This window comes from Ursus americanus, chromosome 8, assembly GCF_024610735.1.
Source record: "Ursus americanus isolate L20-20 chromosome 8, mUrsAme1.1.p, whole genome shotgun sequence".
Lineage (NCBI taxonomy): Eukaryota > Metazoa > Chordata > Mammalia > Carnivora > Ursidae > Ursus > Ursus americanus.
Genome location: NC_142134.1, coordinates 27,653,920 through 27,678,635, shown reverse-complemented (window position 1 = coordinate 27,678,635; position 24,716 = coordinate 27,653,920). Strand labels below are relative to the sequence as shown.

Genomic DNA, 24,716 nt, shown 5'->3' with positions numbered 1-24,716 from the left:
TTCCCTCCCTTTGTAGATGAGTCTATTCAGACTAAGGCTGACAATTTTTCACACAAGTTTTGTGTATGCAACTCAATAGTTCAACACTGAAGGAAAAGTCTTCATTTTTCTGTCTACTGAAGAACACACACAAACAATTGGATCAGCAGTGTGTTTTCTCCATTACACATTCCATTTGGTACAACTTAGTCCTCATCTCTCCTTTCAAGAGTAATGTTGTTTACGGAACATTAGTTTAGACGGTGTGAATGGTTTCTTAGTTCCTCTTTTCTCCAAATTAGCAGATGCACCCCACATCCATAAGATGACAACAGTTAAAACGTGAACAGGCACAACAATAGCAGGGCCTGGAAAAGAAGTGTTGAAGCCATCCTGGGAGGGCATGCTGAATACATTCCAAGTCTGGTATGTCCTGTGAGGGACCAGCCCACACTCACCTCCAATATATGGCTCAATTTTGTTACAAAATCACTTTACATTGGCATTCCAGATGCTTTCCTATAATCTGGCAAGAAACTATAAATCCACAGCTTATATAAAATTAATTCTGAGAAGTTCAAGTAAACAGGAGTTGTATCCCCCACGTGGGTGTTGAGTAGCTTCTTAATACAAGAGAAAAATCAGTATGCTGACTAAGATCCAAAGATTCTAACAAGTTACATGTGGCAAGCATTTTAGTAAAAGTCAAAGAAGTATAATAAAGCAAGAATTCTATAAAAGTTTATTATTTTCAATACTTTCTATTAGTAGTCTGAATTTTCAGGAGACGTGGCCAACTTTTTCGGAATACACTTGTGGCATATGAAACCCTTTTTGTTCTTTTCATTCATTTATTTATTTATGTAGTAACCATTGGCAAATGTTAATGAATAGCAGATAAAATATGAAACATTTAAAACTGAGTCTGAAGTTTTAAAGTGGACTGATTACCAATGCACAAAATATGCAACATGGCAGTCTTTTTTAGTGTAGTCACTTCTAATTCCCTTTTAATTAAGGGCTTTAACAGACAAACAAGCCTATTCTATTTCTCATAGATTGCTCACAAATACTAGTACTACTGGAAGTATATTTTTCTGGGATGGTTTAGAGAACACTTTTAAGGCCTATAAATTATTATCATCATCTAAGCCAAAATATCTTTGAGATCAAAATGCCTGCCTGTCCATGGAATATAGACTAAAATAATTAGAGCTGGAGTCAACTGTACAAACCAGCCCAGCCTTGGGCAAAATCTGACATGAGACAAATTGCGTTTTCCCAAAGTTATCTTACTTTCACATTTTACATATACTGATTCAATTTTTTTCCGGCCTCATTATAGAACTTTATGGGAGGGAATATGACCTTTTAATTATATCATAAGCACTCGCTGTGGTAATTTATTCTGTAAACATACCTATAGAATATCAACTATCACCTCTGTTTAATTGGCTGAGTATTGATAGCTGGTCTAAAAAAATGACTCATGAATAAATTCTTATTGGTTGAAGTCACTTAAGGCTCAACTAAGACAAATAGCAATCTGTAATACACATTCTCAAGAATGCAACAATTGCTAACATTTACCGAGGGCTTACTGTGTACCAGGCACTCTGCTCAGGCTTTTTATATCTTACCTGGTTTAAGCTTCACAATAACTGCATGAGCTTGTTGCTATTATAATCATTATTTTACATATGAAGAAACTAAGTCACAGAGGTTAAATGATGTCAAGATCACATAGCCAGCAAGTGTCAGATGGCCTTTGAGCCCAGCATCCAATCATATCACCCTTTATTATTCACCATTTAATGTTCTCTTTCTATGGGAGTTGTGAAAGCCACTCTTATTGTATTGTTTTGCACAATTTCTAATTTACACAGTGTATGTAAGTTTTCATTTCTTCTAACTTAATACCTAACAATGTCCAATTTAATATAATCTGAAGATAAATATCCCCAGAATATAATCTCTCTCTGAAAAATATCATGCATATTTGCAATGTACTTTATGCAAAATCCCCACTTGTGTGAACGAAGCAGGAATCTGCTAATGTGCAAAGATTGAATGTTTTGAATCTCTGAGTTCAGCCAGGGGGGCATGTTTACTGTGGCCCAGTACCAGATATGAGCACCAGCCAAGTGTTAGTCATTTGAGACTCAATACAGTTGCTTAGTTCGCCGTAGAGTACAAGCCACCTGATTTCATATCTTTGAAATTAAGTACAGTAGCTGTAAGCCCACTTAAATCAGTCCTCTTTATAAAATCAGAAGAATTAAAATAAAAATAGATTTAAAAGGTAATGGTTTTTTTACCAGTTAACTCAATCAAGCAAAGTTACGTGGGTTTTTTCCCACTGAAATCACTAAAAGCTATTTGTAGCATAATGGTTGAGAGCCCAGAGTACCTGAGTTCAAGCTTCCCCAACTTCACTGTGTCCTTAGAAAGTTACTTAAAATCTCTGGGTTTCAGTTTCCTCATCTGAAAATTGGGAGTTATAAATTGGGAGTTAGGGTTGTTATAGGAATTGAATTAACGAATGTAGAGCCCTTCCAAATGTAGTGTCATCTGATCCTGCTTACTGAAAAGTGTGTCTTTCCGATGCAGGTCTTGCAAAGTGCTTTGGTGCCTGGATTCCAATTTCTCATTCTCTTAATCAATTTTTCTTAGGGGATAGTAATGATGGCTGCCCTAATAAAGAGAAGAGAAAGAAGGGCCAGAATGTATCTATCGTTTATTAAATGAAAGGTACCATGATTATTGAAAGCAATTTTTGCCTGTGGTTTATGCAAACAGGGAGATTATGGAGTCTCATTACAATCATGCAGGGTAAACAAAAATATGCTTAGAGATAAAGAGGATGGTAGGACTGAAAAACACTTCACACAGAAATTTTTGTTGCTGATATCACCAAAGCAGTGCACCACCATCTCTTCCAGAGTAAAAGCAACTCATGAATTCTGCGACATATTATGTTCCCACCTCAACTAATATATTTAGAGCAAAGATGTACACATGCCAGCGTGTTAGTTGATCTACTTTACTGGCCACCCAAAATATTAACTATATTACATTTTATGACAACAAGCCTTAGGTTTTGTAAGCTTTCTGTTCTTTTCTCCTTAGCAACATCCAATGACCTACACACTTATGTGGAGAATTTCCATTTCAATAGGAGAATAGAGAGAAATCTCAGGATTGGGAAAGATCTTTAAAAACAAATTTAAACAACAACAACAAAGTCACTGTATGAAGAAAACTCAAACAGGACCAAGTCCCCACTTCCTCTGTTCCTTGGGTTTCTCAGTCTATCCAAGATAGCTGAGGGCTAGTGGCCACACAAATCTCCAGAGTGGTCAGCTCAGTACAAGAGCACTCATTTACCCGAGTTCCCCTATTCTAAAGCATTCAGCAATCAGTCATGGCAATGAGGCCAAACATGCTGTTGGCTTGCCCACAAAGTCATCGAACATCTCACCCCTTCACTTCTGGCTCACCCAGTCCTTGTTCTTGGCCACATCAGAGGTTTTGGTCTGGCTGCTCAGACTCAGTTACTCAGTGTATAATCCTGGAAGAAGGAAAGAAAAATCAAAGATATGGTCAAACCAAGATTATGCTAGTCATGCTGTCCTAGTTCCATAATATATGCACAACCAGAGGAATATTTGGGCCTTGAAGTAATTTTAAATTAGAACCTGATAAACAAACTTAATGTGAAAAACAAGTATCCAAATGCGTGAATATGAAACTGTCTTTAGCTGACTTGATTTTGCAATGTTTCTCGGGATAAAACGATTCTTCTCCCCCTTTTGCTCTAGAGGCCTCACTCCACTGAGAAGAAAATCTGTCATTCAGTGTTTATGAATTTCTAAATTAAACACTTGTTGTTTATTCCCAAAGAAACAACACTATGACAGGCTAAATAATTACTTGATTCCTTAGCACATTTTCCTATCCTTAGGTTCCTCCTTCCACCTGGGAAGCTCCATATATGTGGTCTAAGACGAGATCAAATTATCCCATTTCCCCTTCTCATCCCAAAGCAGCTGACCGCTTCACCTCTGTATGTACCTTTGTTAACCTACACATCAAATCATTGTGTTGCTGCCGGTTTCTGCGTCTGTTTCCCTCGCTAGATAGTGTCTCAAAGGCAGGGGCCATATATAGTAATATCTTGGTAACCCTAGTGCTGAGGCACAAAAGATACTCAATAAATATTATTGAATGAATGAATGAAGAAATCAGTAAATTGTTCAGCATATATGTCAATGTTCAAACAGATTTCCTGGAAAAAGAATGGGAAAGAGGTGTTATACAACCAGTATGGTATCTAGCAACTGAGTGAAAGGCAGACTTTAAATTTTGGTCAGGCGCTGGAGAGTCAAATTTAGTCCTAATGATTATAGATATTTTTCCAACCAAGAGAGTAAAAGAGACACTCAAATGGGTTATCTGTTCTTAGGACTCATCTAAAAAGCACCCCTGAATCTAGAAGGGGGAACCCTGAATACTACAAGAAGTTGAGTGGTATTGTAGATTGGGTAGATGGCACATATTTTTCAGGAGTTAGTACATTAACCCACATCTGAGAATATTACTGGACAGACTAATAAATACAGGGACTTACAAGAATTTCTCTTTATGTAAATTTTCAGTCAGAAAATAGGCATATAACAAGAAGAGAACATGAACACTAACAGAGTATTCTGTATTCCCCTCAGGGCTTGAATCACTCTGCACACAGGAGAAGCTCATTAAATGTTGATTCAGCCACTCCGTAATTTCCTGCCTCCCAGGCCTGAACTGCCATAAAGTGCTCATTGTCTCTTGCTTTCTGCCCAGTGCAAAGCCACTCTCTACCCTACTGCATGTCAAGAAAAGTATCTCACACTGGGAAGGGCATTTCCAACATGAAGGAAATTGCTCAAGTCCTACACATGCATGGATGTGCTCAGGTTTGGGGTCTTAAAAAAAAAAAAAGGCTTATAAGCAAAAAGGTTAAAATGTAATCAATGTCTCAGTCTTGAAGAAAAAGGTCATTCAGAACCCTTTCTCCAGCTCAGCCGAAGCTCATTTGGGAATATTAAAAAATATCCTAGTTATATCAGACTTTCTACTCAGAATCACAAATCTTTCCAGATTCAGAATACTCCTCCCAAATTAAGCTTCAGATTCATGTAAAATACAAGGCTCCATCAATGCCAATATTCCAGGCCTGATGAGATTCTATTTCGAAACCCTAGCACAAGGGTCCCTAGGAAAGAATGGCATTATTTCACAAGAAAACATCCTCATTATTACATCCTCAATATTACACCTGAATAAAATCTGGAATGACAACCACATGAATATGAAAGATCTAAAGGAACAATCATCAAGCTTAGATGTAAACATGAGGCGTTAGGGTGGGGCAGATGCCATCATTGGGAGTGTATGAAGAATTCATGACTTATTATTCTGGAATAAGGAGGGGAATTAATCAATTAGATATTTGGAGGATATCTGCATATCAGGCTGGACAGCCTACAAAGTTAGAAATACATTTCTCAGACACTTTCAGAGAGGTCATCAAGGAAGGAATAGTGATTTATCAGATTGAGAAAACAAAAAAATCCGACTGCACAAGTATGGCCCAGGGTCCTATCTTCCTTTACCTTCAGACTAATCGGTGTATAGCGTGGGTACAGAGTCTTACTTCTCCTGTCAGAAGCTGCAGAGGCAGGCTTTGCCTTGCAAGGGGAGGCCTGAGGGTTTCCTGCTTCACTGCCTAGAACTGGGTGAAAAGGTCGATCCAATTCCGTCAAAAGACTGAGTCATGCAATTGTGGTCTCAGGCTCCGTTTGCCAATTCAGCCTTGTCCGAATAAAGCTGTCATGTTGATCTCCATCTGTGTCCTGTATCTACCTCTCCAGTGGCTCAGAAGCCACATTGGAAAGAGACATGATTATCACTCCCCAAACCCCAACAACCACCGATGTTTAAGAAAGGAGACATGCCTGGAAAAAAAGAGCCTGCCTGTGGAGTAGTGTACCATGAGAGTGTAGTACCATGGAAACCAAGAGAGTCTATTTTCAAGAAGGAGGGGATGATTAACCATCAAGTTAACAGAGATTTTCATTTCAGTCAGGACAACAAATGTCCAAGCAGAGGTGTAGGGAGTGAGACAAAAGTTGGTCCTTAATAAGTTGTCAGCTAACCAGCATCCAGCCACTGGATTTCGGCCAAGAAGAGAATACAAAGGCAGATTTAAAAGGTTCTGGTCACCAATTCCACTATATGGAGTGGGGTTTCCCATCACACCACCAAGCAAGCCATGCTTCCACAGCAGGTGGGCGTTGAGTGTGATTCGGTTCTGACGCTATCTTCCTAGAGATAACATAGGACACCGCAGCTTAAGGGCTCGGTCCTACAAGGCCATCACCTTACCCTTTAGGTGCCAATCACAAATCAGGTTATCACCTATGCTTCTGACTAGCTTTAGACTGGAGGTTTCAATGACCCCTCTCCATGGTCTTCTGATGCCAGTCACATAGCCAGGTTGTCACCTGTCCTTCTGAATAACTGGCTATAAATCAGAGGTTCCCAGGACCCCTCCTCAGGTTTGATCAATTTGCTAGAGTGGCTCATGGAACTCAGAGAAACATTTTCTTTACTGGATCGCCAGTTTATTATAAAAGGATACAAGCCAGGAACAGCCAGATTGAAGAAGTGCATAGGGCAAAGTATGGGGAGGGGCACATAGGCATAGTTGATTAAATCATTGGCCACTGGCAGTTGATTCAGCCTCTAGTCCCTCTCTTATCCACAGAGGTTGAAGGTTCTAACCATCTAATCACATGATTGGCTCCTCTGATAACCAGCCCCCACCCTTAGGTGCTTTCCAAAAGTCACCTCATTAACATAACAAAAGACACCTTTATTGCTCTCAACACATAGGAAATTCCAAGGGTTTTAGAAGCTCTGTGCCAGAAATGAGGACAAAGCCCAAATATGTATTTCATATAAATCACAGTATCACACAGATGCCCTTGAGTAAGATGACGTAAGGAGAATAAGGTCCCAATTATAATCACAGTGTATGTTGGGGGGTGGGGGGAGGAGGGTAATCTATAGAACTGTTTCCTGGCCACTTTATATTTGGCCAATCCATGCAAGCGTTCTTGTAATTGCTAACTAACACATAAATAGTGGTAGGCTTGGGCCCTTAGCAATGCTTAAGACAGCAGAGAAAGTTGGGACTGTTGCCAAGGCTTCACTGCACACTAATTAATGCCAAAAGAAAGGACTAAAGTAGATAAGAATGCAGCATTCAAGTCAGAACTGTATGAAAGAATCATATGGCCTGCTTAACTTCTGCTGAGTATCCCTTTAATATCTCTTTAGGCTGAGAAACAGGCCAATTTCTCTGATTATAAATGCTCACTCATTACAGAAATGACTAGAGTGGATGAACCGTCCCATGAGTTTATAAATGGCTAACATGAAGCTTGTGTGTGTGTGTGTGTGTAGGATATGTGTTTGAAACAACCTTCTGATTACTAAATAATTAAAGCAAGAAAATAGAAGAACTTTCTTCTTTCTAGCACTCAGGGAAGAGGTTGCAAATAGAGAAGAATTTGCTACTAAGAAATAGTGCTTCCAAAATGTACAACTGTGTGAGAATTAGGGGAATAGCTACTTGGGAAGAAAAAGCATAAGGTAACATGAAGAGAAACAAAGAGAGGAAAGGAGCTAAGAGAGGAGACTATATTTGTGGCAATGAGCAAGAGAAGTGGGGATGTCAGGCATGGTGGAATTAGTTAGTACCAAACATCCGATGGGAACTAACTCTAACATCAAATCTGGCAAAACCACTGTGAAGACAGTCCCCTGGCCCTTGAGAAAGGGCAAGCAAGAGTTAACTGTGACTGGATATGGATGTTTTGTGTAAGCCCAGAACCAGTCGATTTAAATTCAATTTCAATTGAATTCAATATAAATCAAGGGGGAAATATTTTTAGGAGAAAATTATATAAATCTATGCCATCCAGATGAACTAAACCTAGAGGCTTCTTTTAGAAAAAAAAAATCTCAGTTCAGAAATAGAGCAAATGTTTTAAACTTTTGAAGACATCTGAACAATGGCATTTCATTAATAGCCCCTATTTCAAATTCCCAGTAAAATACCTAAAATAGTACAGTAAAAAATATTTACTGCCCCAGTGAAATGTAAGGGAAGAGACACTACCCCGGAAGTTGGGATGAATTTCTAACTATAAGGCTGGTGTATGGAGGTTGAGAAACACGATAAAAGGTTTATGCATGCTTCATAGGCTCAAAGGGTAGAAGCTAGCTATCCTAAAATTGGGTTGAAGGAAGCTTTAATCAGCTCACATCTGTCTACTTAAATCCCACCATCACCCGTCCTCCACCATCTAATCACAACTCAGATGCTGGGTCTGTTCCAAACAGAAAAATGAAGAGCCATTACCTTACCGTATGAAAATTACACTAGTGGGGCATTCAGTGATACATTCCTTTCCTTTCCATGTGCTCTCAGAATCTCTCTTTTTATGCACATTCAGAAACTGCATTCCTGTCATTATTGGCCAGAGGTGGAAGAACATGGTGGGTGATACTATTCTGCAATTTGTAATCTTCACAAGGAACACAAAGTGGTCTGAGGAATAGACTAGAAGAGTACTTAAGGCAGTGTGTGCTGCGGGCTGAGGAATTCAACATAACCCATCTACTCACAGATTCAGAGAACTGTACAGTGAGAATTGGAGAGCTTACGCATCTCAGTCCTGAAGATCTGCAAAGGTTGAATATTTGACAGGGAAAAAAATGGCATGGAAGCTATGCCCATTATTCAGACAGTGGGACATTTTGAAATAGCTACAAACTCTGTGTTTTCACAAATACTGAGTCTGTGTAAATCTTTCCTCATTCCTGGGCATTAAGTGAGTATACAGAAAACAATCTACCATAGGTTGAAAAAAAGGTAAGAAGGTTCAGAGCAAAAAGATTACTTTTGAAAATGATTTGTTATAAAACCCAGAAATTAGTTTTTAGAAACAAACTGCTTCATGTTTAATTAAGAAAAAGGAAAGCATGCCTCCCCCAAAATAGGAATTTCTTATATGGAAAAATCAAGATGAGAAAAAGAGACCATTGGCTCAGAAGCAAAGGTAGAAACAGACATAAGAAGACGGATGACACAAAGAAATTCCACAAGGAGATAAAAGTACACTCAATCATTGAATTCTTCATGATGGGACTGAATAGTAGAAATTACACGCTTCAAAAGTCAAAGGTACTGTCAATGTATAGCTTATAAAGTTCTCCCAGGACAGACAAAGGTAAAGGGGAAAAATCTGAGAGAGAAGATGAGAGATAGGGGGAAAGGAGAACAAACACCCAACCTGTGTGGTACTACTGAGTCCTAAAGAAGGCCCCAGAAATTAATGAAATACAATGATTAAAGTTATTATAGGTTTAAAAAAAAAAAAAAGAAAACTTTTCTTAGGAGAAAAAGAGTCCAGATTAGAAATGCTCCCTATTTATTAGTCAAAACTGATGACAAAAAGTAACCTATCCCTAGATAAATTCTATCAAAATAGTTTATATAAAAGTTTACAAGGATAAATCTCTCTCCCCTCACTTTCCCTTTCCCTTCCCCTCCCTCTCCCTCCCCTTCTCTGTCTCTCTCTCTCTGCTCTTCTGTCTCTTGCTTATATACAGGCAGCCAAACAGAAAGGCAACTAAATTAATCTTACCCTAGACTATGTAACACTATGTCTCCTTATCAACATTTCAGAAGACAACCAAGTTGTGTTTGCAGAGCTGTCAAAAAGATATACTCAGATAAGAAATCAATCATGTGAAGACAATAGAAAAAAATTCCTTTTACTTTCATAAATAGGCCAGATATCTACCATTTTTAAGTAAATTACTCAAAAATGTACTTCCAGCCAATCAAGGGACGAATTGAAATGAAGCACTCAAAAATAGGGAATTCAGGTTACAAAGGGCAAGTGGTGAACAATAAAGTCTTAGTCATAAAGTTAGTTTGAAGTAGTTGTATTATTATAGTTAAAATGGTTACATAATTAATGAAAATGTGAAATAGTATACGTTTAAAGGATACTATGCATAAAATATTACATTATTAATAATAATCTAGATTTATATTTATTGATTATCTTAATGACCAGGAAACAGAGGGGAAAAAGTTGAAAGACAGATACATGGGGTGAATAAATATCCTGTCCTGTAGGGATATCTTTATTTTATTTTTTAAAAAATGGAAGCTTAACTATTTTTTTGGAAAACTGCATGATAACCATAGAAAGAACTACGAATAGACACCTTTCATATCACTCAAAAATAAAGAAGCAAACTATTGTCCCCACATAAAAAGATGGAAAGTTGGCAATCAATGGCAATGTAGAAAACACATCAAGTACAAAGAGAAAGAATTTTAAGCTGTAAATGTTTATTATAAATATAATAACTAAAAGAGATTTAACTAGTAGGTAAAGGACATAGGCTTTAAGAGAAAAGCAAGAATAAGATACAAATACATGTGTTTATAAAAAATAAGCACAAACCAAATGATACTCACTGGTAGAAATACATGTATTATTACCACGTGAAAAAGAAGCCATTCAGAAAGCAAGACATTAGGTTTACGAGATAAAATTTATAAATAAAACAAAACTAGTTTTAATAAGGTACTTGAACCTATCACTCTGTTTTACAGATTGTATTTAAAAATAGATAAGACCATATTTTAAGATCATAAAGAAGTTTATTAAATGATAATGTCAGATTCAAAATGATCAGATTCAGTTTTATATCCTATAAACAGAATTATACCTTCTTTGCAAACATCCGGCGAACATACATAACTACTAAGTACCGGGCCAGAAAAATTACCTAAATTCAAAAGAGTAAAAACTATACAGGCATTATAGTGTGATCGCATCATATATATTTATCTTTTTAAATTTATATTATATATAAAAGTATATAAATATGTATTTAAATATATTTTATTTATATATATTATATAATATATATTTAAACCCTAAAGTATACAACAAAAGTTTGAGAAACAAGCTCCTAAGCAATTGAAATAGAATTGAAAACAATACCATATACAAACACTCCAAAGATAACAAAATACTTAGATATAAACCTAACTAAGCAACAATAGAATCTGTGTGCTAAAAATCACAAAACCCTGATGAAATAAATCAGAGGTCTTTGTCATGGCTGAGATACTTTGTATGTAGCACATTATACATAATAAAGGTGTCACTGCCCTAAATGGTCCAGCAGACCAAGGCAATTTCTATCAAAAATTTATCTTATTGCTCATATGAAAAGGTAAAGACACTAGAATAGCCCAAACATGCTGAAAATGCATGAAGTGGGAGGAATCGCATTACTTGATAAGACTTGAATATATAGCTACACTAATTAAAATAAATAAGACAATGAAGAGGAGGGAAAAGTGTGAAGAAGTCAAGTCATGCATGGAGTGTTAGCCAGCATGCCTCAAGCAGAGGCTTTAAAGGGCATTCGTAGTTTGCCTTGGCCCCTAGTGCCCCGACATCTGCCATAAAAAGATCAGGCTCTGGGGAGCTACTGGTCCCAGAACAAAGAACAGGGAGAGCAAAGCCAAATCCACTCTGCAGTCTGCAAAAGAGCTGCCCCCGCTGACCTGCAGACCTGTTAAGGAGAAAAACAAATGTGTATTGTTGAGCTATAGAGATTTGGGGGGTTACACTGGTACCTAGCCAGAGAAGTGGAAAAGATTCTCCATGACCACCATCCTGAAAGTACAAAGGGCAGAGTGGATTTACCACGAAAAGACTCAGTTTGATGTTTTATTGAAACATCAATTTGCCCCAATACCCAAAGTTTGTTTTGAAGCAGCCTACGAAGTTACTGATCACATTGGCAGATAAAAGCACTAGATCATGATCAGAGACTGTGTTGATACATGTGCCATATATATTGTTGAGCTGATTTGTGGACCAAAAAATTAAAATTGAGTGTGATGCTATCACTCGGCATCAGGGAAATACAAATTAAAACCACAATGAGATACCACCTCAGACCCATCAGAATGGCTAAAATTAACAAGTCAGGAAATGACAGATGTTGGGGAGGATGCAGAGAAAGGGGAATCCTCCTACACTGTCGGTGGGAATGCAAGCTGGTGCAGCCACTCTGGAAAGCAGTATGCAGGTTCCTCTAAAAGTTGAAAATTGAGCTACCCTATGACCCAGCAATTGCACTACTGGGTATTTACCCCAAAGATACAAATGTAATGATCTGAAGGTGCACCTGCACCCCAATGTTTATAGCAGCGATATTCACAATAGCCAAACTATGGAAAGAGCCCAGATGTCCATCGACAGATGAATAGATAAAGAAGATGTGGAATATATATACAATGGAATACTACTCAGCCATCAAAAAAATTAAAGCTTGCCATTTGCAGTGATGTGAATGGAACTAGAGGATATTAAGCTAAGTGAAATAAGTCAATCAGAGAAAGACAATTACCATATGATCTCACTCATATGTGGAATTTAAGGAACAAAACAGGATCATAGGGGAAGAGAGGCAAAAATGAAACAAGACAAAACCAGAGAGGGAGACAAACCATAAGAGCTCTTAATCATAGAAAACAAACTGAGGGTTGCTGGAGGGGAAGGGGGTAGAGGGATGGGGTAACTGGGTGATGGACATTAAGGAGGGCACATGATGTAATGAGCACTGGGTGTTATATAAGACTGCTGAATCACTGACCTCTACCCCTGAAACTAATAATACATTATATGTTAATTAATTGACTTTAAATTTTTAAAAAGCGTATTGCTATAAAGTCCTATCATCCAATACAAAATCGCTGACATTTCTTCTAATGTTTTGAGTCAAATCATGATGTAAAATCTTTTTCCTTCAGCCCTCAACCAGATAAAACTACTTTATATCTGTAAGGACAAATAAACTCTTACAAGGATTCTTATTTTGTGAGCCCCTTTCAGAAACTCCAAGGACTGTCAACATAATTTTTTACAACATAACATATTTTTTTTGCCAAGAAACACTTAAACTGAAAGAAAATTCAGGAATTTTGTGCACAATGGAGCACCTCTGATGCTTGGAAATACATCTAGTTTTGTTGCTTTGGTAAAGAGAGAAGCAACCCATGACATTGGAATGCATTGCTGTACAGATTGCCTTGCACTGGTATCAAAGATTTGGCCAATAACATTGAAAGAAGTCTTTTCTGCTGCTGTAAAGGTTGTCAGTTTCATCAGAGCCAGATCCCCGAAGCACCACTTTTTTGGGAAATTTGGTCAAAGAGTAAAATAAGATTATAATTTTTTTTAAACTAGACAACCAGTGGCATTCCAGGAGACAGGTCAATGCACATGATTAAACTTCAACATAAAACAGAAAAATAAAAGCCCACTCAGAACAATTTGAAAGGGAGATATTCATTAATTCCTTGGCTTACTTGGCAAGTATTCTGACCATGTGCATGAGGTAAATCTTCTGACCCAAGGCCCTGCTACTGAAAAATCATGAGCAATTTTTGGCCAAGATGTCAAAGAAAGTGCTTCCACAGGATGAAGCTGAGACTGACAAATCATTGTCGATTTCTCAGTGGGCAGAGTTGGAACCTCCCCGCCCCCAGAACTTTTCTGAGGGTTTCTTCAATTTCTTGGACCTTAATACCGAAATGGTAATCCATTTGTAATCCATTCCTTGCTGACACGGAGTGAGTAGCGCGAATGTTGTCAAAGACAACCCCATTGCCTCGAGAACTAAGTAAATGAAGTGACTCAAGTTCAACATGAGCTGCCTTATTCAGTTTTTACGTTCCAACAGCAGCTCACTCCAGCCCAGCAAAGCAAAATATAAGAGCTTTGATTCTCTTTGCTTTTATATACATCTGTGAGTTAGGACTTTCAGAAATTTTGACTTTTAAAAAACACAAATATTCACCATTAATTCAGGGCCAAGGATGACTTATATGTTGCTATGTCAAAGTCCACTCCACTAGACCAAACAGTATCAGCCTTATTTTGGAAATGTACTACTAAGAATGAAAATTCACTTTTGGTTTTATTTGTGCAACTTGAATTTATTTGCATGCTTTTCTACTCAGAAGTCATCAATTTCTGCATGATATTCCCCCTCCCCCAAAAGAATGTATATGGACATGAACATACATTCACACAAATTACCCCCCCACACTATATAGAGCGGTAATTTGAGAACAATCCATTTGCATCGAAGTTGATGATCACTGGATTTCCCTAGAACACCATGTTTGCAAAGATACACAGAGAATGAGGAACATGTAGGATGCATTGAAGTTTCAGAATTTGTTAGCAAATATCTCAGAGCTTAAAAATCCTTTGGATGATCTAGACATGGAAAATAACATAGGAGTACATACACATCTTACTATTTTTAACTTAACCAACCTAATTGTGATGATTAATTTTATAGATCAATCTGACTGATCATAGAGTGCCCAAATATTTAAACATTATTTTGTGGTATATCTGTGAGGGTGTTTCTGAATGAGATTAGTGTTTGGAATGGTAGACTGAGTAAAGCAGATTGCCATCTCTAATATGGGTGGGCATCATACAATCAGTTGAGGGCCTGAATAAGACCAAAAAAAGCTGAGAAAGGGAGAATTTGCTCTCTCAGCCTGACTGAATGAGTTGGGACATCCGTCTTTTCCTGCCCTCAGACTGAGACTTACACCAGCAACTCTCCTTGGGTCTCAAGGCTTCAGACCCAGACCAGACCTACACCACCAGTTGTCATGGGTTTCCAGCGGTCAGGCAGCAGATCATGGGACTTCTTAGCCTCCATAACCCTGTGAGCCAATTCTCCATAATAAATCGCTTCGTGTGTGTATCCTATTGGTTCTGTTTCTCTGGAGAATCCTTACTAATACACTATCTTAACCCAAATGAGAAGACATTCACTGGAGTGTCAGAAATTGTTTAAAGCTAAGGGTCTGATCTGTGCCTTGATCATGTAATAATATTTTAAAAATCTTCTTCATAAGTTTAAAGTGGGTGTTCTATATACCATTCTGAGGAACACTGACTTTTGAACTTACTGCATACAGGGCTAATTTGTATGAGACTAGGGAATAGATAACTTCCCCTGACAATATCTACATCTGGATACTTTGAAGAAGACAATTCTATCTTCCAACATACAGACTGTATTTTCAACAACAAGTAGAAAAACTGCATGTGAAAAGCTCATATTATGGTTGGAAGGCCATTCAGAGCTAATAGGTCTGGAATGGTCATCAAAGACTACTAACCCACTAATTCCAAAATCACAGTAGTGATAATGTTACCTCTAAAAGGGGAGCAGATCATCTGGGCGCCTTGGTGGCTTAGTCAGTTAAGTGGCTGAATCTTGGTTTCAGCTCACGTCATGATCTCAGGGTTGTGGGATCGAGAACCCCTGACACTGTCCTGTCACCTCCCCCTTAAACTTTCCCCTTTGCGGGCTCCCTCTCCCTTTGCCCCCACCCTGCCCATGCACACACACTCTCTCTCTCTTTAAAATAAATAAATAAATAAACAAATAAATAAATAAATAAAATCTTTAAAAGAGGAGCAGAGCAATGGAAAGTATCACAGCGAAGAGAGAAATTCACATTCTTTAGTGTGAGTTTGTATTGCTGTTTTCACCAAAAATAGCAAGCCATAAACCAAACAACTCATCAAAATTAGATTTGGATTTATTCCCCTATATTTAGGTTTATTATTTATTAACCCTATAATCCAGCTCTCAAAAGTAATGAGATATACTATAAAATTAGGTTCCAGTTAATTGGTATAGATTTTTCAATTGGACACAGTGAGAGTACTTACAAAACATGTAGTTTGAAGATAGTGATGACAGAATTTCTACAGAAATGATGGATTTAGTAGCTTTGTGATCGGAATTATACATGGTTTTGAAGATTATTGTATTCTAGGTTTTGAATATAATTAAAATCTTCATTGTTTGCTGTTTTTTACATAGTATAATCTTCAATGAACACAAATTTCCATTAGAATTCTTACATTTTTTCCTTTCTTGGCTTCATACTAATACTCAATGAGATATTCTGATATATCTTGGAATATTTGCCTTTAGTGTATATATGAGAATGACACTGTAATTCCTTCAAAATTATTTTTTGCTTTATATCTTGTACCTGTTATTTCATCAAATAATATGTTTTCTGGGGTGCCTGGGTGGTTCAGTAGGTTAAGCAACCAACTCTTGGTTTTAGCTCTGGTCATGGTCTTGCAGTCATGGGTTCAAGCCCCATAAAGGGCTCCATGCTCAGCAGGGGGTCTCCTTCCCCTCTCCTTCTTACCTTCCCCCCACTTGCCCATACATGCATGCACTCCCTCTCTCTAAAATAAAAAAAGAAATCTTCAAGAAATAATTATTTCTTTTCACACACTTTTGCTAACCATGTAGGAATTCATGTAAATGTATTTTATTTTGCTATTTAATGTGTATCAAAGTTTACTGAGATATTTCATCACTTACATAATCTGTGTAGACTTGTCCACATTTCTTTTATCTCGTGGATTGCTTTTTAGTCACCAATATTCATTGAGATAAAGTGCTAGAATGTGTACTATGTGTGCCATGGGACTCAATTTATCAGTGAACCTGTTGTATTTTATTGACTGTTATGTGTTACTACAAATATATTTCTTCTTAACTTATGATTTTACACTTTTGTATAATTTATTGAAAATTACTGCATACTCAGAATTTATCCCTTACTATGAAGCTCTGGTATACCATACAATGTACAATGTAATTCATTTCTAATTGGCCGTATCAAAAGAACACGGAAGTCAATATGAAACCACTCCCATTAACCAAAGATGGAACAATCCAAGCATCAAAAGAACTTTGAATGCTATTGACTAAAACACATCAACAATATAAAAATTCATATAAAAGAGAGAAAGCTCTTCCTCCTCCCCCCCAAAAATAAAAAATAATAGACAAGCAATCCTAAAATTTGTAGGGAATCACAAAAGACTCTGAATAGCCAAACAATCTTGAGAAAGAAGAACAAAGCTAGAATTAGACTTCCTAATTTCAAACTATATTACAAAGCTATAGTAATCAAAACAGTATAGTACTGGCATAAAAACAGATGCATAGATTAACAGAACAGGATAGAGAGTCCAGAAATATACCCACCTGTATATAGTCAATTAATTTATGACAAAGGAGCCAAAAATACACAATGGGGAAAGGATAATCTTACCAATAAATGGCATTGGGAAAACTGGACAGTCACATGCAAAAGACTGAAACTGCACCATTGGCTTACACCATACACAAAAATCAACTCAACATGGATTAAGGACATAAATATAAAAAGACCTAAAACCATAAAACTACTATCTAAAAGAAAGCATAGGCAGTGAGCTCTTTGACTTTGATCTTGATGATGATTTTTGGATTTAATACCAAAAGCAAAGGCAATAAAAGCAAAAATAAAATAGGAATGCATCAAAGTAAAAAGCTTTTGCACAGCAAAGGAAACAACAAAATGAAAAGGCAACCTATGGAATGGGAGAAAATATTTGCAAATCATTTATCTGGTAAGGAGCTAATATCCAAAATGTATTTTTTTAAAAAAACACATGCAACTCAATAGCAAAAAAAAAACCCCAAACAATCCAATTTAAAAATAAACAGAAGATCTGAATAGACATTTTTCCAAAGCAGACATATAAATGGCCAACAGGTATATGAAAAGGTATGCAATACTAATCATCAAAGAAATGCAAATCAAAGCCACAATGAGATATCACCTCATACCTACTAAAATGGCTTTTATCAAAAAGACAAGAAATAACAAGTGTTAGCATGGATATGGAGAAAAGAGAATGCATGTGCCCTGTTGGTGGAAATGTGACCTGATATAGCCGCTAAGGAAAACAGTATGGAGGTTCTCCCCAAAACTAAAAGTAGAACTACCACATCATCCAGCAATTTTACTTCTGAAAATATATTCAAAGGGACTAAGAGCACTAATTCAAAAAGAAATTATTAATTAGATCACCAATTAGTAATGAACACCCTCATGTTCATTGCAGCATTATTTACAATGGCTAAGCCACGGAAACAACTTGAGTGTCCATAGCTGGACGAATGGATAAAAAGAGGTAGGTATATATACAATGGAAATCCTGTCAGTTGCAACAACATGGATGGACCTTGAGGGTTTATGAGAAATGAAATAAGTCAGAGAAAGATAAATACCATATAATCTTACTTATATGTAGACTCTAAAACAAAACAAACAAGAAACATAAACACAGAGAACAGAGGCTGCAGGTGTTGGTAGGCAAGGTGGAGGGTGGGTAAAATGTGTAAAGGGGATCAAAAGGTACAAACTTCTAATTATAAAATAAATAAGTCCTAGGGACATTATGTCCAGAATGCTGACTATAGTTAATAATACTGTATTGAATATTTGGGGGTGCCTGGGTGGCACAGCGGTTAAGCATCTGCCTTCGGCTCAGGGCGTGATCCCGGCATTCTGGGATCGAGCCCCACATCAGGCTCCTCCACGGGGAGCCTGCTTCTCCCTCTCCCACTCCCCCTGCTTGTGTTCCCTCTCTCGCTGCCTGTCTCTCTCTCTGTCAAATGAATAAATAAAATCTTTAAAAAAAATAATGTATTGAATATTTGAAACTGCTAAGAGAATAGATCTTAAAAGTCTTCATCATAAGAAAAACACGTTTGTAATTATGCCTGTTGATGGATGTTAACTAGACTTATTGTGGTGATCATTTCACAATGTATACAAATATTGAACCATTATGTTATACACTTGAGACTAATATCATGTTATATGTCAAATATATCTGTTATAAAAAAAAACCCACAGGAGATTGTGTGTGTGTGTGTATATATACACACACACACACACACACACACACACACACACAAAGATTATTGGAAAGCAAAACAAAAACCCGGAAAAAAAAGTGTAAAAGTTTATTGAATGGTTTCTTATTTGCCTTGCAAAGAAATCCCTCTCTATATCTTACTGAAAAATAAACAAACAAGCAAACAAAAACCTTACTGGACACCATTGAAAGCAACTAGGACACTAACTCCTTATTTTGACTATCTGAATACTAGCTATTAAATAAAATACTGAACATTTATTTTGCCTTTTTCATGGCTTTTCTGTAGTCAAATTCTCTAAATAATAAGAAAATTCCAACTATTAAATGTGTAAGAAAACATAGAATTAGAAAAATCATCATTTTGTACCTCTTAAGTAATATTTGAGTCAGGAGAAAGTCATTAGTGTGTTAAACCATTAGATGACAATGCTCATAAGAATTATAATGGAGGCATTAGGCTGTCACCATCTAAAATCAATGATCAATCTTAGCATTATAAAAGTGAGACAACCAAATGTTGTATGCTTCCTGTTATGATACAGTATGAAGCATTCAGTTCTACTTCTGAAATATTATTACAAAAATATTAAACATGTATCTACGAAAACTTTTAGAGCTAACTTCTAATCAAATGTAATATAGTCATTTAACTTAGATAAAGCAAATGTAGCAAAATCTCGGTAGTTACTAAGTCTGGGTCAAAATAGTGATTCAATGAACTAGTTTTTCTAATTTTGTGTATATTTGAAAATTTCATAATTAAAAATAACTGTCACACAGAATTGGGATACAGCTTATATTCCTATATATCTTAAACCCCCAAAATATGATCCTATAATGGCATGAAGATGTTACACAGACCTTAAAACATTATGAGAGAAGTGATTTTTGAATCTGGTATCTGTTGGAATTGTTACCAGCTTCTCACAAATAAGAATTGCATCTTTTGGGACACCTGGGTGGCTCCATCGGTTAAGCGTCCAACTCTTGATTTTGGCTCAGGTTATGATCTCAGGTTTGTGAGATCAAGCCTGGATCAGGCTCTGCACTGGGTGTGGAGTCCACTTAAGATTCTCTTTCTCCCTCTCCCACTGCCCCTCCCCACCCTGCAAAAAAAGAATTGCATCTCTCATTGATATTTTTAATAGGCCAAAGTAGATGACCAAAGACAATAGTCCAGCTGCAGCAGAAAGAAATGGAGCCCATAATGATTGTAACTTATAATGATAACATTTATTAAGTGCATATTCTGTGCTGGCACTATGCCATGATGCACTTCCCCTTCATTTCAATCATAACCATCACATCATAGTGGATGTCGATAATCCAGTTAACAGACCAACTAAGGCTAAGAGAGATGTTAATTAATTTGGTTAAGATCACAGAGCTAGTATATGGCAAAGATGGAATTCAAAGCCAACAGTTATACACAAAGATCATATTTTCAACTCCTCACTAGGGGTCGCATAACTCATATCCATGGTCCCCCTCCCTACAACCCCATATTCCTCACAAACTAAAAAGGAATGGGCACCTAGGTGGCTCAGTCAGTTAAGCATCTGCCTTCAGCTTAGGTCATGATCCCAGGGTCCTGGGATTGAGTCCCACATCAGGCTCCCTGATCAGCAGGGACTCTGCCTCTCCCCCTGTCTTGTGCTCTCTCACTCTCTCTCTCAAATATATTTAAAAAATCTTTAAAAAAAAAAAAGTGTATTGCAAGTATGGTTAATGTATATAATGATGTGCTTATTTATAGTTTCAACTTGAAAGAAAATTACAGTTGACCCTTGAATGACACAGGGGTTAGGGGTGCTAACCCCTGTGCAGTTAAAAATCTATATGTAACTTTGGACTCCCCCAAAACTTGATTACTAATAGCCTACTGTTGACCAGAATCCTTACTGATAACATAAACAGTTGATTGACACATATTTTATTATATGAATTCTACACCATATTCTTACAATAAAACTAGAGAAAAGAAAATCTTATTAAGAAAAACATAAGGAAATTACATTTACAGTACTGTACTGTATTGAAAAAAATCCATGTAAAAATGGATACACAGTCAAACCCATATTGTTCAGGGGTGTACTGTATGTAATCTCAGCACATGAATCTCTCCGCCATATGAGATTGGAGACAGGAAAAAAACTACTTCCTACTGTTGTGATTGAAAATGCAGGCGTTTACTAATTTCCCTTGAGCTAGGGTATGAGCTATGCCCTAGACTCTGGTAGAAACACACGCACTTGGCCTAGATTTTGAACCGAGAACCAGTACACCAAAGAAACAGGAAACACAGAGAATTCTCTCTGGTTGCAGTGGCTTCTGCAGTAAGACCGAGTGCCTTAGGCTGCAAGGGACTGGAATATCCACAATGCTAGCAGTTTAATAGTGGGAACTGCAGGTTCAGCGCTCAGCCAGCGAAGCAGTGGGCCCTTAAAAAGATTTGAAGCCTAGGGTTGGACTTTGCTATCTGCATAGCTTCCACACTGGTTCTCCAAACCTCTTAGTGATTCTGTGATTTACCCAAGAGCCATTTAATAAATTGCTTTTCTGCTCAAACAGTCAGAGCGAATTTCCTGCAACTAAATACATCCCCTGATTTACCAAAAAAGGGTCAAGTTAGATCCTGATGCCAAAGCATACACCAAATGCCAAATGGATGAATGCATTAACTGTTTAAAAAGAATATATTTAAAATGGGAAAAATATAGGTGAATATCTGATCTCTAAGTAGGGAAGGTCTTTCTTGGATGTCAAGTAAAACTTTTTACATGAATAAAAGAGTTCTATAATTTAAAAAATAATGACATAAACTAAGCTAAAAGAACTATTTGCAACATTTGTGGTACAGTTTTACTATTATATATAATACATATATTATATATATAATGTTTTACAGGTTAATAGTAAAAACATCAATCAGTAGAATGACAAAATATGTGAATAGAAAATTCACAAAAAAGAAAATATACATATGAGCCTATATCTGAGAAACAATTCAAGCTCAATAATGAAATAAAGCCCACAAGTAACCCAGAATTCCCATTCATTTGTGCAATAAATACCATGTGCCTTCTATGTGCTATGTTAGACAATAAAAATACATCAGTGAACAAAGGGAATCCAATGATACCACTCTCTATGTCAAACCTCTTCTAGAGTTGTCATTAATCCTCACAACAGCCAGTTATATTTCTCACTCTCATTTTTTTATTCTTGCCTGAAATCTTGTGAGAAAAGCTTAGGATTGGGAAAGTACTCAAATACAGAGTATGAAAAATGAGCAATTATGCATAATAATCCACAAAGTAGATAAACATACGGGAATAGTTAACTGAAATTTATCAACTTTATGAGTAAGTGAACAATGATCAGGAAGTGAAAACATTAGTTACTCCCAAATATAAGTCAAAGATAAGTCATTTTTTAGGAAAAATGAGACAGACATGTTATTTTGATAAATGTCTATGACTTGCTTACTCAGACTCCAAAATTATTCAGAGGAAATTGCAGAACGTGACAAAAACTCAAATATTCCCCACAGTCCTACAAATTTGGCACCTGACGCCATCTATCTTCTCCACGGTGGTGATTTATACCAGAAATAAAAGTGCTCCTTGATCATTGGTTTTCATTTCTAAAACTACAAACTTATCTTCAACTTGGTATGGTCAGTCAACCACTTAGGAGGGGCCAATTTAATCCTCATGGCTGTAACACATTTTAGAAGGAAATTGTTGGAAAGCTGCAGGTCATAGGTGATACACTTCATGGTATAACTTTCCTGAACATGTCCTGGGATTAGGATTCGTGGGCCTCAGGAAAGATATTCACTCCAGTATGTGTTTTTAATTTATCCAGTAATTTGTGATTTTCTGAGTTACATCTTTAAAAAGTAATAATTAGATTATGAGAATTAAAATATGTTGAATTATAGAGTTAAACATTAATTTAACAATCATCTAGTACCAATCTCTACCAATTGTAGTCACTGACTCTTTCTCCCTCAAATCCTGACTTACTTCAACTTTCTTTTTATTTTTATTATGTTATGTTAGTCACCGTACAGTACATCATTAGTTTTTGATGTAGTGTTCCATGATTCATCATTTGTGTATAACACCCAGTGCTCCATGCAATACGTGCCCTCCTTACTACCCACCACCGGGTTAGCCCATCCCCCCACACTCTCCCCTCTGAAACCCTCAGTTTCTTTCCCAGACTTACTTCAATTTAACCTGGACTCGGTCTTGGCACCACCACCTTCCATAAGAAGCCTGAGCACAAACTTGGTTTAGAGCAATAAAGATTGCTATGGGATTCCCTTTGTTCTCACCACAGAGAAAAATGTCAACATAGTTTTTAATTTGAACAAGTCTACTAATTCTAAAATCAACTAAGTTTCTACCCAAAGTAAATAAGACATTTTATTCACATTTTCAAGATGTAAAAATCTTAAAATACAATTCTAAAATATTTAAATTGCACATTCATGAATTAATAATTTAGGATATTGTATTAGTCTTCTATTGCTGCCTAACAGGTTACCACAAATTTAGTTGGTTAAAATATCCATTTATTATCTCACAGTTCTATAGGTCAGAAGTCCAGATGGAATTCTCTATGTTCTCTGCTCACGGTCTCCAAACACCAAAATCATGGTGTCAGCCTGGCTGTGAAAAAATCCATTTCCAAGTTTGGAAAAGTTGCAATAACAAAGATTCACAGACTGAGTGGCTTAAACAACAGAAATTTATTATCTCACAGCTCTCAAAGCTAGAAGTTCAAGATCACAGTGTCCTCAGGAGTGGTTTACAGATGGCCATCTTCTACTTGTCTTCATTTGGCCTTCCCCTTGTGCTTGTTGGTGTCCCAATTTCCTCTTATAAGAACACCATATTGGATTAGGGCCCACCCTGATGATCTCATTTTAATTTAATTACCTCTTTAAAGATCCTGTCTCTGAATACAATCACATTCTGAGGCGCTAAGGGATAGGACTTCAGCATATAATCTTGGGGGACACAATTCAGGCGATAGCAAAACTAATTCAGGTTGCTATAGAATCCAGTTCTTTGTAGTTGTATGTCTGAGGCTCCCTTTTCCTTAGTGGCTGTCAACAAAGGGCCACTCACTGCTCCTAGAAGCCACCTACATTCCTTCTAATGTAGTTCTTTTCACTTCAAACCAGCACTGGGTCCTTGAATACTTCTCATACCTCGAATTCCCTGGCTTTTCCTACTGCAATCAGTTGGAGAAAACTCTCTGCTTTTAAGGGTGTGTGTGATTAGATCAGGTCCAAAAAGATACTCTCCCCATCTTAAGGTCAACTATGCCGCATGGCATATATAGTCAGAACAGTGACAATGCCTATGCACAGATCCCAGGAATTAGAGCAGGACATCTTTGGAATGTCATTTTATAAATTCTGCTTACCACAAATATTGAAGCTACATTTTCATCAGATGGGACATTTTGGCATGGCAAAAATCAAAAATATAATCAGACATGAATTGACCTAAAAGAATTTGGGTATTAGGACAGTCTCCCGTGGTTCTCATTGTGGTTCTTGATTGGATATTCTTTAGAGTTAGCAGGAGGAAAGACAGGCTGTGTTCCGAACTCTATGTAGCATTTTACCAATGCCCTCAGCTATTCCATAAATCTGAAGACAGTTTTAAATTTAGAATGGCAATAGGGCCACTGGCTAAGTTTAGAGACAAGAACTTA

At 36.9% G+C, this 24,716-nt stretch overlaps 1 long non-coding RNA gene across 1 annotated transcript in view; it reads right to left on the bottom strand.

Moving 5' to 3' along the window:
* Nucleotides 1-2,689: 2,689 nt before the first annotated feature.
* LOC148109543 (uncharacterized) overlaps nt 2,690-24,716 on the bottom strand; it is a 63,570-nt gene continuing 41,543 nt past the window's right edge. The window contains exon 3 of the long non-coding RNA XR_015725448.1: nt 2,690-3,550. This is a non-coding gene — a long non-coding RNA (uncharacterized LOC148109543). The remainder of the gene's footprint in view (nt 3,551-24,716) is intronic.